The following is a 16,927-nucleotide window of genomic DNA, read 5'->3' on the forward strand; positions in this document are numbered from 1 at the left end:
CCTCAGCCTGGCCTGTGCCCTCTCCAAGGCTGGGACTCCTTGGAGTATGACCACCTGCTGGTTTAGGCCTCTCCCTGGGGAATTGGGCCTAAGCTGGCAGTCAGACATCCCTCTAGCAGCCAGCAGCCCTCGGGGGATGACCACTTGCCAGCAGGAAGCAGGCCTAAGTTGCAGTCGGACATCCTTAGTGTTGCTAAGAAGCCAGGAGAGGCTCCCACCACCACCACTGTACTGGCAGCCGAAAGCCTGGCTTGTGGCTGAGCAGTGCTCTCCCTTTGGGAGCGCACTGACCACAAGGGGCAGCCCCTGGATTGAGCGTCTGCCCCCTGGTGGTCAGTGTGTGTCATAGTGACCAGTCATTCCCAGTCATTCTGCTGTTAGGGTCAGTTTGCATATTGCCATTTTATTATATAGAATAGAGGCCTGGTGCATGGATGGGGGACACCTGGTTTGCCCTGAAGTGTGTCCCGGATCAGGGTGGGAGTCCCGCTGGGGTGCCTAACCAGCCTGGGTTAGGGTCTGTTTTCAGGCTGTTTTCAGGCTGGCCACAGCCCCTTCAGAGTGGGGGTCCTCACTGGGGTGTCTGGCCAGCCTGGGTGAGCAGCTGAGGGCTGTTTTCAGACTGACCAAACCCCCGGCGACCAAAGCTCCCAGTCTTTCCTTTTTTTTTTTCACTCCAGCTCTGTGACCATGGCGACTGGAAGCAGGTATCTGGGGTTTATTTACCTTCTATAATTGAAACTTCGTTGCCTGGAGAGGAGGCAGCAGCAGGCCGGGAAGATTGGCTTCCTCCATCAGTGGAGCAAGCAAGCCTCCTGCTCACTCCAGCTCCGTGGCTACAGCTGGCTAAAAGCAGGTATCTGGGGTTTGTTTAGCTTCTATAATTGAAACTTTGTTGCTTTCAGTGGAGCTCAGAGCCAGGCCGCGGCAGGCGGGGAACCTTGGCTTCCTCCATCAGTGGAGCAAACAAGCCTCCTGCTCGCTCCAGCTCTGTGGCCATGGTCGCCATCTTGGTTAGGTTAATTTGCATATAGTTGCTCTGATTGTCTGGTGGGCATAGCTTAAGGTGTAGTGAAGGTATGGTCAATTTGCATGTTTGTCTTTTATTAGTGTAGATGACCCTTATTCTGAATTCTTTTCCTAACATATTGCATGCCTTCATTTCATTTAGTTCATTTCCTGGCAATTTCTCTTTTTCTTTCCATGGGGGGTTGTTTTATTGTCTCCCCATTTTTGCTATCTCTTTCTGTCCCTGTGCACCCTGCTTGGGGTTTAAGAGGTTGTAGACTTTCTCAGGGCAATGATTCAGAAATTGTTAGCCCAAAGTCTGGGTCAGCCTTGAGTCTCACATCTTTATTGTTTCTGCTCTGAATTGTATCCACTTGTCCCTTTGATCTGGTCCCTCAGTGTCTCTTCAGATGCTCATGGTAGTGGAAATGTGTGCACAGTTTCTCTAATGTGTAATGCCCTTTGAATACCCAGAGCCCTCTGGCATGCAATTTTCTCTGCAGCCCTGGAACCCATGGCAGGGTGGCACCATAGGTCCCTCTGACAGTGCACTTGCAGAGTGGTCCTGTGGCCCCTGGCTGGGCACACCAGCTTGCTTCATGTTGCCTACTCAGTGTTTTCCTATAGCCTGGAGTGAGGTATGTGCTGCATTGTTTCAGGTATCCCCTGCAGGACTGTCCCAAGGGCTGGGGAGAGAAGGTTGGGGTTGCTCAGGATTTCACAGTCCTGATTTCTTGTAGCTGGAGTGAGATATGTCCTGCATTGCTACTTTTGGCCCCTTATCAATGTGCAGTGGGGGCTGGTTCCCCCGGGTCACTCAGTTCATGCTCTCCTTTCACCCAGAGTAGCTGTACTCACCAGCTGTGAGCCTGGTTTCTGGCTGAGTGGTGCTCCCCCCTGTGGGAGCACACTGACCACCAGAGTGCAGCTCCTGCATTGAGCGTCTGAACCCCGGTGGTCAGTGCACATCATAGCGACCAGTCATTCCAGGTGTTCCATCATAATAGTTGCTTAGGCTTTTATTATATTGATATTGTCTCCTCAACTGTGATTAATTTGTTAATTCAGTGTGGATATTCTTGGCTTTAATTGCTTTTCTGGCCCTAGGAAGAGTCTATGACATTGCTAGCTATCTGGCCATCATTTCTCTCTCCACTTCATTTTGTCAACTCCCAAAATACTGGTTATCACATGAGGACATAAACTTCTCTACTGTCCTCCTCATTGGATATTTTACCTATGGACTCATTTGGTGTATGTGGTTTCCTCAGTGCACAGATTCTGCATCGTAGAGAACTTCTCCACAGTTTGGCTGCACAGTACCACACAGATGAATTTTAAGTGTTTGACACAATTAATTGCTGTGAAAGATAAAATTCTCAAGAAAATAGTGATTGGGGAATATTTGCTTAATATTACTACACACACAAACACACACACACACAAATACATATTATGTACTCCTGTTTTCCAGTATCTCACTCACTTAACAGGGAAACACTAAAGGCATATCATGGAACAAAGCAAGCATGCCCTTCCACTTCTGTTCAATGTTATAGTGGAGGTTTTAGCCAATGAAATTTGACAATATAAATCAATTACGGGCATACAAATAAGTAAAGAAGAACTGATAAAGGAACTGTGGTACATCCATAAGGTGGAATAATATTCATCAGTAAAAGAGAACATCTATTAACAAGCAACTTGAATGATTCTCAAAATCATCATGCTAAGTAAAGAAAGCCAGTCTCAGAAAGAACTCTAGATTCTCAATGTCTTGTATGAAGTCTTCCACCAAGTTCAAACAATCACTGACTGTTAGTTAATGTATGAATAGTATAAACTCCCAACACTCTTCAGAGGAGGGAATATGCCTCATTCTTCCATCATATTAACCGCAATGCATGGTATTTATCAAGACCTTCTGTCTGCCTTCTGCTCAGGGAGACAAATGGGCAACACTGCTCTCAGGGTTTTTCACATCTTCTCACAGCTTATCAAGAGCAGAACCTTTTACTTTGCCTCATCTACAGCATTAACCTGAATGCAAGGGTAAGAATAAGTGAATGCATTTACACAGAATGAACCACAGAGCTCTTAAAGACTTTTTTTTCATATTAAGCTTGTATGTAATTTTTTCATGCTAAGTATGTATGTCTCTTTGGTTCAATATATGCCTCTAGAAGCTCCTGATACAAGAGGATGTTAACTTCCAACCTCAGAATTTTATGTAAAACTCCAATGAATTTTAATAGATGTAGTGCACCCCATATTTTGCAGAGTGAAATCAAACATGTATCACTGTGACTAACTTTTTCTGAAAGAATCAATCACTGGTGCTTCCTTTAAGTAATCATGGAACTCCATGCCGTCCAAGTCATCTTTCCAGGTGAAGTAGAGAATTGTGTATCTCATATTCTTGAACCTCTGTTAACTTTTGTTAAATGTACAATCTAAACTCATTTGTGTACAAGGAAGCAAGGGATAGGTATATTGGGGACAAAATGAGGTGTGACATGGAAAATCCACTTTCAAGACAGCAGAGCAAGGACAGTGGCATGTGACCACAAGTACATACAGGTAGAACGTGGAAATGTGCTTTGGGAAAGCCTATGAATTGTTAGGGTAAGAGTGCCTAGAAAAGGAATAAACTTCAACTACTGTTATCCATATATTAGAGAGATCCTCCCTCCCCCCCCACCCAAAGATCTCAGAAAGATTGATTAAACATAATTTCTATCAGCACATAATGAATGAATCCAAGGAGGTCTCTGGTGGACAGAAAGATTAAAAATGTGGTTCAAATGGAGAATGGAGGAAATGCATATTAGGGTGTGGACCAAGGCAAGTTCCAAGGTAATCTTGAATTTTTATCAAAAAGTGAAATTCATCACTGTACTCTTATAAGTATTGATGATATTTTATAAGATATAAGAGATTACAGTTTTACACAAATATGAGAGAATAGAAAAATTTTATTATAATAACAACGAGCAAACAATTCAAATGAGTTGAGGCAGCAGTGTGGGGATGACCCACCTAGCAGTAAGTAATGAAGTTGTGGGGTGATGAACATGTGGTGGCAACAGTTCGTTTCACAAGAAAAGAAGAGAACTAGTTATTCAGCAAAGTGGATACATTGAGGTTGATCAACAACTTTCTACAGAAACATCTAAATATACCAAACATTGATCTTTTAGCTGTTGAATCTGTTGTTTTTTGCTCTTTCTGGCATTTCGCTTAGTTGAGTTCTAAGAAACATTTCCAGACAAATCTTTGTTCTCCAGTGGGCAGATGATAAGGAACAATTTCAGTCCTTCCATAAAAATTAAATCCAACAAACTTACGTACATATAGAAAGAATTCCATAAGCATCTCCATCTATTGATTATCTAATTTAAAGAATTGAATTCTCTAACCAAATGTGTAAAATGAGCATTGTGATCCTAAAGATAAAAATAAGGAGTAGGAGCCATGGGTGGAGATTATGCACCAATCTAGAAATAATCTAGAGTAGAAATCTTTATTAAGGATAAATAGAGAAAGCTTGGGGTCATGGTCTTTTGATCTCCTGCATTCACTTTCTCTCTGGCTCTGAGAGTTCAGAAGATAGGGAGCATCCATACTTTCTGCTTTGGAGTTTTACACATTGGAATGTGTTCTTTCACTCTTACATCAAACAAAAGTCTACTGATTTCCAAGACTGAACTTTACTACACTCTCCTGTCCTGAAGCCTCAGAGACAAAAACAAAGTTCTGACTTTAGGGACTTAGTAATATGGGGCAGAAGCACCTGAAAATACACAAGAAATATAGACATATTTTCATTAGCCTAATCTTCCTTGAAGATTTCTATCCAGATTACTCTCAATATCTCAAGATTAAGTCAAGCTTCCCTTCCTGACTCTCAACTTCAACACTGGAATTTGGATGCCTGAAGGAATAGTAATTCTCCCTTTCTTCAAATTCGCTCTCCATTTCTGCCTCTTTTCCAGCTCCTGTTTATCCTCCAGCTTTCTGATTTTCTCTTCATACTCCTCTCTTAACTTTCTTTGCTCTCCATCTGAGCTCTGTATTTTTCTTGTATAGCTTGATTATTTTTCTGAATCTTCACCTTTGCCCTTTGGTAAATCTTATTAGTGTAGCATCCTCCCATGTTCTGCATCACCATGTGTTGGGCAAGGTCCAGCAGCTATGTCCTCTGAGCCTCCTGCTCAGCCTCTGTCACCTTATTGTTGAATTCACAGTGACAATACTTGAACTGCTCCATCAGATCTTGAATGCCTTGTGGAGCTTCCTTTAAGTAATCATGGAACTCCATGCCATCCAAGTCATCTTTCTGGATGAATAAGAGAATCATGAATCTCCTAGGTTTTGGTCCAACATTGATAGCTTCTTCTCCATGGCCTTTTGTCTTCCTTTGTGTACTGGCCCAGCAGGAGCACAGTGTGAGGCCCTGGGATGTCAGGAGGATGCAATTAGTAACCTCACTTTTTGTTACAGCATTCAGTACTTTGCTGTCGGAAATGCCAGGTGTGTTCACAATGACAATTTCTCTCCCATTCCATGTGCTTCTCACTTTCTGACAGGACTTGCTGATGGATTTTGCTACAGTGGTGGAATTAAATGTTTTTTTTTTCAAATATGCTGTTCCCTATGGCACTTTTTCCTGATCCACTCTTTCCCTCTAAGACAGGGGTCCTCAGACTACGGCCCTCGGGCCACATGCAAATACAAATATTGTATTTGTTCCCGTTTTGTTTTGTTTTTTTACTTCAAAATAAGATATGTGCAGTGTGCATAGGAATTTGTTCATAGTTTTTTTTTAAACTATAGTCCGTCCCTCCAACGGTCTGAGGGACAGTGAACCAGCCCCCTGTTTAAAAGTTTGAGGACCCCTGCTCTAAGAGAAGTCACATTTGTGAATCTCTGGGTTCTTGATTTCCAAGCCCTGGGACATCAGGAAACAAAACCACAGCATTAAGATTGACTTCCTACCTTTCCCACTGCAATGCCTCTGCCCAACAGTGTCCTTCTCTATTGGCTACTAGTGTAGTGTCCTGTCTGTGAGCAAACTCTGCACTCAAGTAGGTTCTATAGAACCCTTGTGCCTGACCTCTCTCCATAAGTACTTGTGAAATGCCGGGTACTTCTTATGAGTCCCTTGGGCTACTCACTCTGGCCTTTGGAAGCTAAGTGCTCACAGATGACGAAGAAAAAAGTTCAAGTGAGAACTCTGAGCTACTGCTGGTAGCTGTTCTTCATGAGCTAATGTGGGAAGTAACACAAAATCTGACCTTGGAACATCACAGTGGAAACTCCCCTCTCCCTATTAATATTCAAAATGGAATATTTCTTCTTCCCATTAAGAAGCTAAGTAGCTTAACTGGTGTAGTTTGCTGATTGAGCATTGACCTATAAACCATGAGGTCACAGTTCAATTCCATTCAGGGCCCAGGCCCAGGTTGCTGTTTTGATCCCCAGTGCGGGATGGGCAGGAGGCAGCCAATTATTGATTCTCTCTCATCATTGATGTTTCTACCTCCATCGTCCTTCTTCTCTGTACCATCCCCACACATCACTGGATAGGTCTTACAGACACAAAATTAACAAGGAAACAGAGGCTATAAATGACACACTAGATCAGAGGAATCTAACAGATATACATAGAACAATTCTCCCCAAAGCAACAGAATTTACATTCTTCTCAAGTATACATGGAACATTCTCAAAGATAGACCACATCTTAGGGCACAAAACAAGTCTGCACAATGTCAAGAACAATGCTGTAATACCAAGCATCTTCTCAGATGAAATTAGAAACCAACTGCAATAATAAAAAAAAACACCCTCAAAAACACTAAAATACATGGAGGATAAATAGCATATTATTAATCAATGAATGGGTTACCAATGAGACAAAGCAAAAAATTAAAGACTTCCTGGAAACAAATTAAAATGAACACACAACCACCCAAAAACCAGTGGAACACAGTGAAAGAATTCCTGACAGGGAAGTTCATAGCCCTACAGGCCTACCTCAAGAAACGCGAAAAAGCACTAATAAACTATCTACCCCTAAAACTAAATTAATTAGAAAGAGAACAGCAAGACAAGTCCATAGGAATTAGGAGGAAGGAAATAATAAAGATCAGGATATAAATGACATAGAGACAAAAAACAAAACAAAAGTCTACAAAAGTTCAATAAATCCAACAGCTGGTTCTTTGTAAAGACAAACAAGATTGATGAACCTCTAGCTAGATTCTTCAAGAAACAAATAGAGAGGACTCAGATAAATAAAGTCAGAAATGAAAAAGGTGATACAACAACGGACACCAGAGAAATAAATAATCAGCAAATAAAAGTCCCAGACCAAATGGTTTTGTAAAAGAATTTTACTGAACACTCAGAGAGTTAGCATCTATCCCCCTCAAACAATTCCAAAAAATATCAAGAGAAAGCTCTTTTTATAAAGCCAGCATTATCATAATTCCAAAACCAGATAAAGACACTAAAAAGAAACAAAATTCTAGGCAAATATCCCTGATGAACACAGATGCTAAAATCCTCAACAAAATATTAGCAAATCGGATCCTGCAATATATTTAAAAGATCATGTTCAAGTGGGATTTATTTTGGGGATGCAAGGCTGGCACAATATTGGCAAATCAATGCAAGTGATACACCACATAAGCAAACTGAAAGATAAAAATAATATGATCATACCAATAGATGCAGAAAAAGCATTCGACAAAATCCATCATGCTTTTTTGATAAAAACTCTCAGTAAAGTGGAATTAGAGGGATCACACCTCAACATAATAAAGGTCATCTGTAATAGTAAAAGTGTAATATGCAAATAAACTGAAGGCCAAACAGCAGAACGACCATCCAGACGACCATCTGGACAACCATCCTATGACACCCACTGGCTGCGATTGGTCAGGGGACCGAACATCGCCCCATAATCACCCTGCAAAGGGAGGCCCAGGGCACCTGTTGGCAGCACGATTGATCAATCGGGTGCTTCATGATCAAACCAAAGAAGGAGGCTCAGGCCACCAGCTGGCAGGGTGGTCAATCAGTGGTCTCCACTATTGCCCCAAAGAGAATGGCTCAGGCTTCCCCTGTGGTGGCACCTCGGCAGGTGAACAGGGCCTACCACTTTGGTGAAATCAACTGTGGGGCTTTTAGACTGTGAGAGGGCACAGGCCTGGCTGAGGGACACTCCCCAACTTCCCCCACTGCCCCGCCGAGTACACAAATTGTGTGCACTGGGAGTCTAGTATAAGATAAACCTACAGCCAACATAATACTCAATGGACAATAACTAAAAGTGTTTACCTTAAGAACAGGAACAAGACAAGGATGTCTGCTTCCACCACTCTTATTCAACATAGTACCGGCAGTCACAGCCACAGCAATCATACATGCAGTGATAAAAGATATCCAAATTGGAAAAGAGGAAGTAAAACTGTCATTGTTTACAGATGACATGATATTGTACATAAAACCCTAAAGAATTCACCAGGAAACTATTAGACTTAGTAAATTAATTTGGCAAGGTAACAGGATACAAAATCAATATCCACAAATTGATACCATTTTTACACACTAATAATAAATTTTCAGGAAGAGAAACTAAACAAATAATACCATTTACCATTGCAACAACATGAAAAAAGATACCTAGGAATAAACTTAACCAAGGATACCAAGACCTGTACTTGGAAAACTGTAGGACATTGAAAAAAGAAATAGAGGAAGATACAAACAAATGGGAGCATATACCATGTTCATGGATTTGAAGAATTAACATCATTGAAATGTCTATAATACCTAAAGCAATCTACTGATTCAATGCAATCCCTATTAAAATACCAATGGCATAATTTACAGAGCTTGAACAAACACTCCAAAATTTTATATGGAAACATAAATGACCCAAAATAGCTGCAGCAATCTTGAGCAAAAGAACAAAGTAGGAGTGATCACAATACCGGATACCAAACTATACTACAAAGTCATAAAAACCAAAACAGCCTGGTACTGGTACAAGAGTAAGCATATAAACCAATGCATTAGAACAGAGACCCCAGAAATTGACCCACATCATTATGGTCAATTAATATTTGACAAAGGAGACAGGAACATAAAATGGAGTAAAGACAGTCTCTTCAACAAATGGTGCAGGGGAAACTGGACAGACACATGCAAAAACATGAAACTAGACCACCAGCTTACATGATACACAAGAATAAATTCAAGGTGGATAAAAGAATTATATGTAAAGCATTAAACCTTAAAAATATTTGTGGAGAAAATAGGCAGTAAAATCCCAGACATCTCTTGTAGCAATATGTTTCCAGATAACAACTCCTAGGACAAAGGAAATTAAGGAGAAAATAAACAAATGGGACTACATCAAAATAAAAAGTTTCTGCACAAAAAGGAAACTACCATCAAAATGAAAAGGGAACTGTAAAGGAGAACATATTTGCCAATTATACATCTGATAAGAGGTTAATATCCAAAATATATGAAATACTCATACAAATCAACAAAAGGAAGACAAACAATCCAAATAAAAAATGGGCAGGAGACCTAAATAGACTTTTCTCAAAGAGGATGTACAAATGGCCAAGAGTCATATGCAAAAATGCTCAAAGTCATTAATCATCAGATAAAAGCAAATTAAAACCAGAATGTTATATCACCTCACACCTATCAGAATGGCTATCATAAGAGCAACATTGAACAGACTGTCAAACTACAGTGGGAAGCCTGGGGAGGGTTTGGGGGGTGGGGTTAAGAGATCAACCAAAGACTTGTGTGCATGCATATGAGAATAACCAATGGACACAAGACACTAGGGGGAATGTCAAGGCGGGGGGGAAAGGAGACATATGTAATACTCTTTGTAATACTTCAAGAAATAAAAATTATTAAAAAAACAACAATAAACAACAAGTGCTGGAGAGGTTGTGGAGAAAAGGGAACACTAGTTCACTGCTGGTGAAAATGCAGATTGGTGCAGCCACTATGGAAATCAGTATGAAGTTTTCTAAAAAAATTTTAAATGGAACTTACTTTTTACTCAGAAACACCATTCTGGGAATATATCCTAAAGTCCCCAAACACAAATCTGAAAAAAATATATGCATCCCTATGTTCATAGCAGCATTATTTATAATGGCTAAGACTTGGAAACCCCCAAGTTCCCATCAGCAGATGAATGAATAAAAAAGCTGTGAGATATTTACACTGCAGAATACTATGCAGCTGTAAAAAAGAGGGATCTCTTACCTTTGGGATAGCATGGATGAACCTGGAAAATAATATGCTAAGTGAAATAAGCCAAATTAAGAAAGACAATATCATATGATCTCACTTATTTTTGGAGTCTAATGGATAAAATGAATTGACCGACAAAATAAAACCTGAAGCATTGAGGCATGGAACAGACTGACATACCTCGGTGTAGGGATTGGAAAGATGATATAAGATAAACCAAAGAATTTATACACTTATATGCATAGCACTTGCACACAGGCAATCGGGCCATGAAGTTTTGGGGTGGGTGGACAGGGGCTCAGAGAGAGGAGAGAAGGGGGTAAATGGAATCTGTAATACTAACAACAGTAAAAATATATTAACAGAAAAAAAAAGACTTATTCCTCCCAGAGCAATCCTATATTACAACCACCTGTCCCTGCTTTAAGTCCATGTATACATCATCACACTGAATATAGCAGACATGATTGTAAACTCCATTTTATTTTTCAGAGATATCATCACCTTCATCCAGTTCCTCAGACCAAAAATCTAGGAATCTCATTTGATTCCTCTCTTTGTCTTACTTTTCAGAAACAATCCATTACAAGTTCTTCTGGTTCTATCCTCAAATCTGACTACTTCTTTCCATTTTAAAGACCATCATAAATCCAAGTTACCACTGCCACCAATGACTCAGCAGTCCCCTAACTTGCCACTTTCATCAATTCTGTAAATTGGAATGATTTCTTAAAAATATCAATCAAACAAAAGAGAGAGTTTGCAGAACCGCCCACTCAGGCTTCCACGAAATAGGTAATTATTCCCTATCTCCCCCACACTTTATGGTGAAGCTGATGCTAATCCAAGGATTGACAAAAGCATCCTGAAGCAGTGTATCCCACATCTGATAACCAGAATCCCGAGAAGAGTGAAATAAATTTGCAGAAGCTGAGAGCACTGTCTTCAGGATGGTTAAAATTCAGGGAAACTGTACGTACAAGTTCAGATTATTATTTAGTTAACATCTCAGTAGAAAACTCCAGCCTGTGGTTATCCTGAGGCAATAGTTGGTCATCAAGATGGGGAGTAATAAAATCATAGGAGGTGAAACAAAAAGCCAACAAAGCCGAGCTCCAATGCTGAGAGCATATGGCAATCTGTGTGACAGATTGTAGATGAGGCCATGAATCATTCTCATCTCTGTACACTTGCCTCTTTGGGATGTGGATCTGAAGCTCCTCCTACATCCTGCTCAGTCTGATTCTCCACCCCTTGCATCTGGGTGGGCCCTTGCTGTGGACAATAGGGTAGTAGATGCATGATGCAAGTAGATTCCAAAAGTGCTGATGCCTGTGGCTTGCTGTCTCTTTCTGGTCTTCAGGACCCTCCAACAGCTTCATAAAGAGGCCAGGACCAGCCTGATTGATGGTGAGGGACATAAGGCCCAGTTATCCCTGTTACCCTAGCCTGCCTAAGAGCCTGCTAACTACCAGACATGTCCATGGGTGATCCAACTCAAAACTACCCAGTTGCTGCAACTTGAGAGTATCATACTCAGCACAAATGTCTGATGAAAAAGGAAAAGGACTGCCAAACCGGTTTGGCTCAGTGGATAGAGTGTCAGCCTGCAGACTCAAGGGTCCCAGGTTCGATTTTGGTCAAGGGCATGTACCTTCTTTGCGAGCACATCCCCAATGGGGGCCATGCAGTAGGCAGCTGATCGATCTCTCTCACTGATATTTCTAACTCTCTATCCCTCTTCCTTCTTCTCTGTAAAAAAATCAATAAAATATATTTTTAAAAATTCAAAAAAAATTCAAAAAAAAGAAAAAAAAGGACAAGGAACATATGATTTCACTCATATCCTACCTAATAAGAGAGTAATATGCAAATTGACCATCACTCCAACACATAAGATGGCTACCCCCACATGAACACTAGATGACCGACACAAGTTGGCCAGAGGGAAGGACAATTGAGGGGGACCCAGACCTGCAGGGGAGGGCAGTTTGGGGCAAACATGCCTGCAGGGGAGGGCAGTTCGGTGTGACCATATTGGCAGAGGAGTGGTTAGGGGTGATTTGGCTGTCAGGCAGAAGCAGTTAGGGGCAATCAGGAAGGCAGGCAGGAAAAATGGTTTGGAGCTAGCAGTCCTGGATTGTGAGAGGGATGTTTGACTGCTGTTTGGGCCTAAACGGGCAGTCAGACATTTCTCAAGGGGTCCCAGATTGGAGAGGGTTCAGGCTGGGCTGAGGGACACAAAATCCCCCCACACACACGAATTTCATGCACCAGGCCCCTAGTTTGGGATATAAAATAGAAATCAATCAGCCATCAAACAAAACAAATAAACTCATAGCCTTGGACAGCATAGCTAAATGGGTAGAACATCAACCCAAACACCAAAGGGTCACCGGTTTGATTCCTTGTCAAGAGAAAATAACTGGGTGGGAGGTTTTGTCCCCAGCCCTAGACAGGGCCCCTGAAAAAGACAATCAATGTGTCTCTCTCACACCCATATTTCTATCTCTCTCTCCCTCCCTCTCTTTTTTTTCCCCTCTCTCACCCTCTATTCTGCTCCCTTTCACTCTTCTACTCTCTCTAAAAAATAAATTTAAAAAATCCTTGGGTGAGAATTAACAAAAAAACCAACTAACTAATGAATTAAAAAACAGACACAGACAACAGTATGGTGGTTACCAGTGGGAAAGGGGCATAAGAAAAGTTGAAGAGAGTAAAGGGTCAAATATATGACAATGGAATGAGACAAGGCTTTGGGTGGTGAGCATATAATGCAATACACAGATGATTACACAAATGTATTATACATTTGTACATCTGGAACTCATATAATATTATTAACCAATGTCATCCCAATAACTATAAACTGTGATGATGGTAGGACCATCTGCATCTTGTATTTCCATTATTACCTGGGGACAAGCACAATACTGGACAAAGAGTGGTTATCAATTAATATTTGTTAAATAATGAAATTCATCAAAATCTCTCTGATTCTTGCTTTCTCTTTGATCTTTATTTGCAGCCTACATCTGTGGAAAAGATTATTCTTTCCTTATTTATCAATGTTTAGTGTCACAGAAACAAACTAATATACTTTTTGTTGTTGTTAATATTCACCTGAGGATATTTTTAAGATTGGAGGAGAGAAGGTAGAGAGAGAGAGAGAGAGAGGTGTGAGAGAGACACATTAATTGGTTGCCTGCTGCATAAGCCCCAACTGATGCCTGATGCCTCCTTCAGGAGCTCTAACTGGAACAGGGGATTTAATCTGCAACCCAGACATATGCCCTTGACCAGGAATCAAACCCACAACCCTTTGGTGCATGGATTGACACTCTAACCACTTAGCCACATGGGTCAGAGCCAAAATATTACATTTTAAATATATTGTTCTCCTTCATATCTAGACATGTTGGCAATGGGGAAAGCCATTTGAATAATTCATATTGGAGCAGACTTTGACTGGGGCAAGCTGAACATGCTAGTTGTTAAAAACTGGCTCATCTGATAGAAAGCAATCAAATACAAACTTGAATCACTATTAAATAGACAGACACTCCTTTTGAAAGAAGAATTATGTCTTAATACCTTAAGGGTAGGGAGTAGAAAATAGCTTCTTATTACCTAAGAAGAGAAACGTTTACAATTCAGCTTTGTCCACAAAGTTGATATTCGTGATGGGTGTTCAGAGGGATAACATTCTGAGCTGTGCTTCCCACACTTCCCAGTGCTCTTCAACCACCAGATTACCCCATAGCTAGTTCTGTCTGCTCACCTAACTCTATCCGTGAAAGCTTCTAGTTTATTTGTAAATTATATGAATGGTGAAATAAGTCATTTATTTATACAAATATCCTCTGAGCAGTAATCTCTGAAAGAATCATTGTATTGTAGGGCACAGTCTTTAAAATGGATTACAGCCTAAAATTAGCAGAGGCAGGAAATACCAATCAATGATTATCTCTCATCATTGATGTTTCTATCTCTCGCTCCCTCTCCCTTCCTCTCTGAAATTATATATATAGAAAGAGGAAGTTAGGGGAGAATGTGCACAAACTTGCTCATGTAAGAGATGGGCACACCTTACTATCTAAAACAACTTTCTGCCTTTTGTTGACCTTCTCCCATACTTGGTGCTGGTGGATTCCATTATTTCTTCACAGCTTGGCCCCTTCCACACATACTCAGGCCAAGTGCAGCCTGTTGTTCCAAACAGGTAGACCAGGATCAGTCATAGTCAGGTCCTAACATTGGCCTACACAAGAGTGCCTCCCAATAGGCCCCAAAGCTAACAGACCTGGTTGTGAGCTCTAGAGCATATCAGAGCATGACCCAATGAGCCCACAAGCAATACACTCAGAGGGAGATCTTGGTAGGCACCAGACCCTGATAGTGGAAATTCTGCTTTATTGGGTAAGACCCTTCATAGCAGCTTGTACACTGTGGTTGATGTTTATCCTCATAGTTAGCCAGCATGAGGGTCAATTCCACCCATGGATGGGCAAACAACAATCAAGACTCAACTACAATAGTACATCTCACATATTCCACACATGGAACATTCCTGGGACACCTAGCTCAAGTGATCAGGGAGACTGTGCCACTGAACCACACAGGACACCTACTATGTAAGGTCAGCATACCAACACTGGAGACATGACAGATCTGCCTAATACACAGACACAAATATAGAGAGGCAGCCCAACTGGGAAGACAAGGAAAGAAGCATCAAACAAAAGAATAGGTGAAATCACCGGAAAAAGAAGTAAATGAAATGGAGACAAGCCATTTACCTTATACAAAGTTCAAAACAGCGGTTATAAGGATGATCAAGGAACTTAGTGAGAACTTCAACAGAGAAATAGCAAGCATAAAAAGGACATAAAAACCATAAAAACCATAAAGCAGAACCTGTCAGAAATGAAGAATACAATATCTATAATGAAGAATACACTAGAAGGAATCAGCAGGAGATTTAGTGAAGCAAATAATCAAATCAGCAATTTAGAAGACAAGGTAGCAGAAAACATCCAATCAAAGCAGCAAAAAGAAAAAATAATTTTTTAAAGTGAGAATAATTTTAGGAAATTATGGAACAATATGAAGCATAAAAACATTCCCATCATAGGAATTACAGAAGGAGAAAAGAGAAAGCAAGTGATTGATAACCTATTTTTAAAAATAATGTCTGAAAACTTTCCTAATCTGGTGAAGGAAAAAGACACACAAGTCCGGGAAGTCCAGAGTGTCCCTAACATGATGAACCCAAAAAGGCCCACACCAAATTGCATTATCATTTAAATGGCAAATCCTAGAAATGAAGAGTGAATCTTAAAAAATATCTATACTAATTAAAACCTAGGTTGTCCTCCTGCCCTTGTGCTCAACATCGTCACAAGATGGCCACCACAAAATGGCTGCACACACAGTGCATGTAGAGTCTGGTGGTTGCTCTGTGCCTAGGACCTGGGGGTCCCGTGGGTCCACGCAGCATAGAGGAAGCTTGTCCTGGCATCTCCACTACCTCACATAGCGCAGGCAGGTCCTGGCGTGCCGGAGCCAATTCCTGTATGACAGCAGGGCTGAATCATCTGGAGTGGCAAGGGTATTTCCCCAAACCTAAAAAAGATGCATTAAATTGATTGCCTTCTGCCAGACAGCTCAGGGCATCTTAATCTACATGTTATTGCTTCCTACTCATCAAACACCTGAACAGCCATAGGCAAATTCTTCCAATCTAACAATGGACTCTGTAAATGAAACCTGACCCTGTGATGTGTATATCTCTGCTTCGCCTCAGGAAAATCTGTGTTAATAAAAAGCATAGGGTCCTGAGACAAGGAGACCTTAGTTTCTTTAGCTAGGCTCCTTTGACCCCCAAATGACTTTCAAAATTATGTTTCATCTCTAGACCTTTATTAAGTTACACACAGACCTTCTCCAGATTGCTGAACCCTTCTAAATGCTGGAACAAGAACCCGGCACTGGCGAAGGTAGCGGGTCACAGCAGGGGATGGCAGTTGTGAACAATCAAGCTGGCACGGGAGGGCAGTTGGAGGCAATCAGGCAGGCAGGGGAACAGTTAGGGGGCAATCAGGCTGGCAGGCAGAATTGGTTAGGAGGGGCAATCAGTCAGGCAGGCAGGTGAGCAGATAGGAGCCAGTAGTTCCGGATTGTGAGAGGGATATTCGACTGGCAGTTTAAGGGATCGGGCCTTACACACTAGAGGCCCGATGCTTGAAATTTATGCATGGGGGTGTGTATCTCTCAGCCCAGGCTGTACCCATTCCAATCTGGGACCCTGTCCGGGGATGTCCGACTGCCCGTTTAGGCTCGATCCTGGTAGGATCAGGCTCAAATGGGAAGTCGGACATCCTTCTCACAATCCAGGACTGCTGGTTCCCAACCACTTACCTGTCTGCCTGCCTGATTGCCCCTAAATGCTTCTGCCTGCCAGCTGGATCACCCCTAACCACTCCCCTGCCAGCCAGATCGATGCCAAACTGCTCCCCTAAATGCCCGATTGCCCCTAACTGCCCTCCCCTGCCTTCCTGGTCCCTCCTAACTGCCCTGCCCTGCTGGCCTTATTGCCAAGAACTGCCCTCCCTGTCAGCCA

General features: G+C 41.6%; 1 pseudogene; it reads right to left on the bottom strand.

Annotated features, from left to right (window-relative positions):
• Positions 1 to 4,875: 4,875 nt before the first annotated feature.
• LOC102419436 lies at positions 4,876 to 10,121 on the bottom strand (annotated as a pseudogene).
• Between the last annotated feature and the right edge of the window lie 6,806 nt (positions 10,122 to 16,927).

The sequence above is a fragment of the Myotis lucifugus genome, unplaced genomic scaffold (assembly GCF_000147115.1).
Source record: "Myotis lucifugus unplaced genomic scaffold, Myoluc2.0 scaffold_336, whole genome shotgun sequence".
Lineage (NCBI taxonomy): Eukaryota > Metazoa > Chordata > Mammalia > Chiroptera > Vespertilionidae > Myotis > Myotis lucifugus.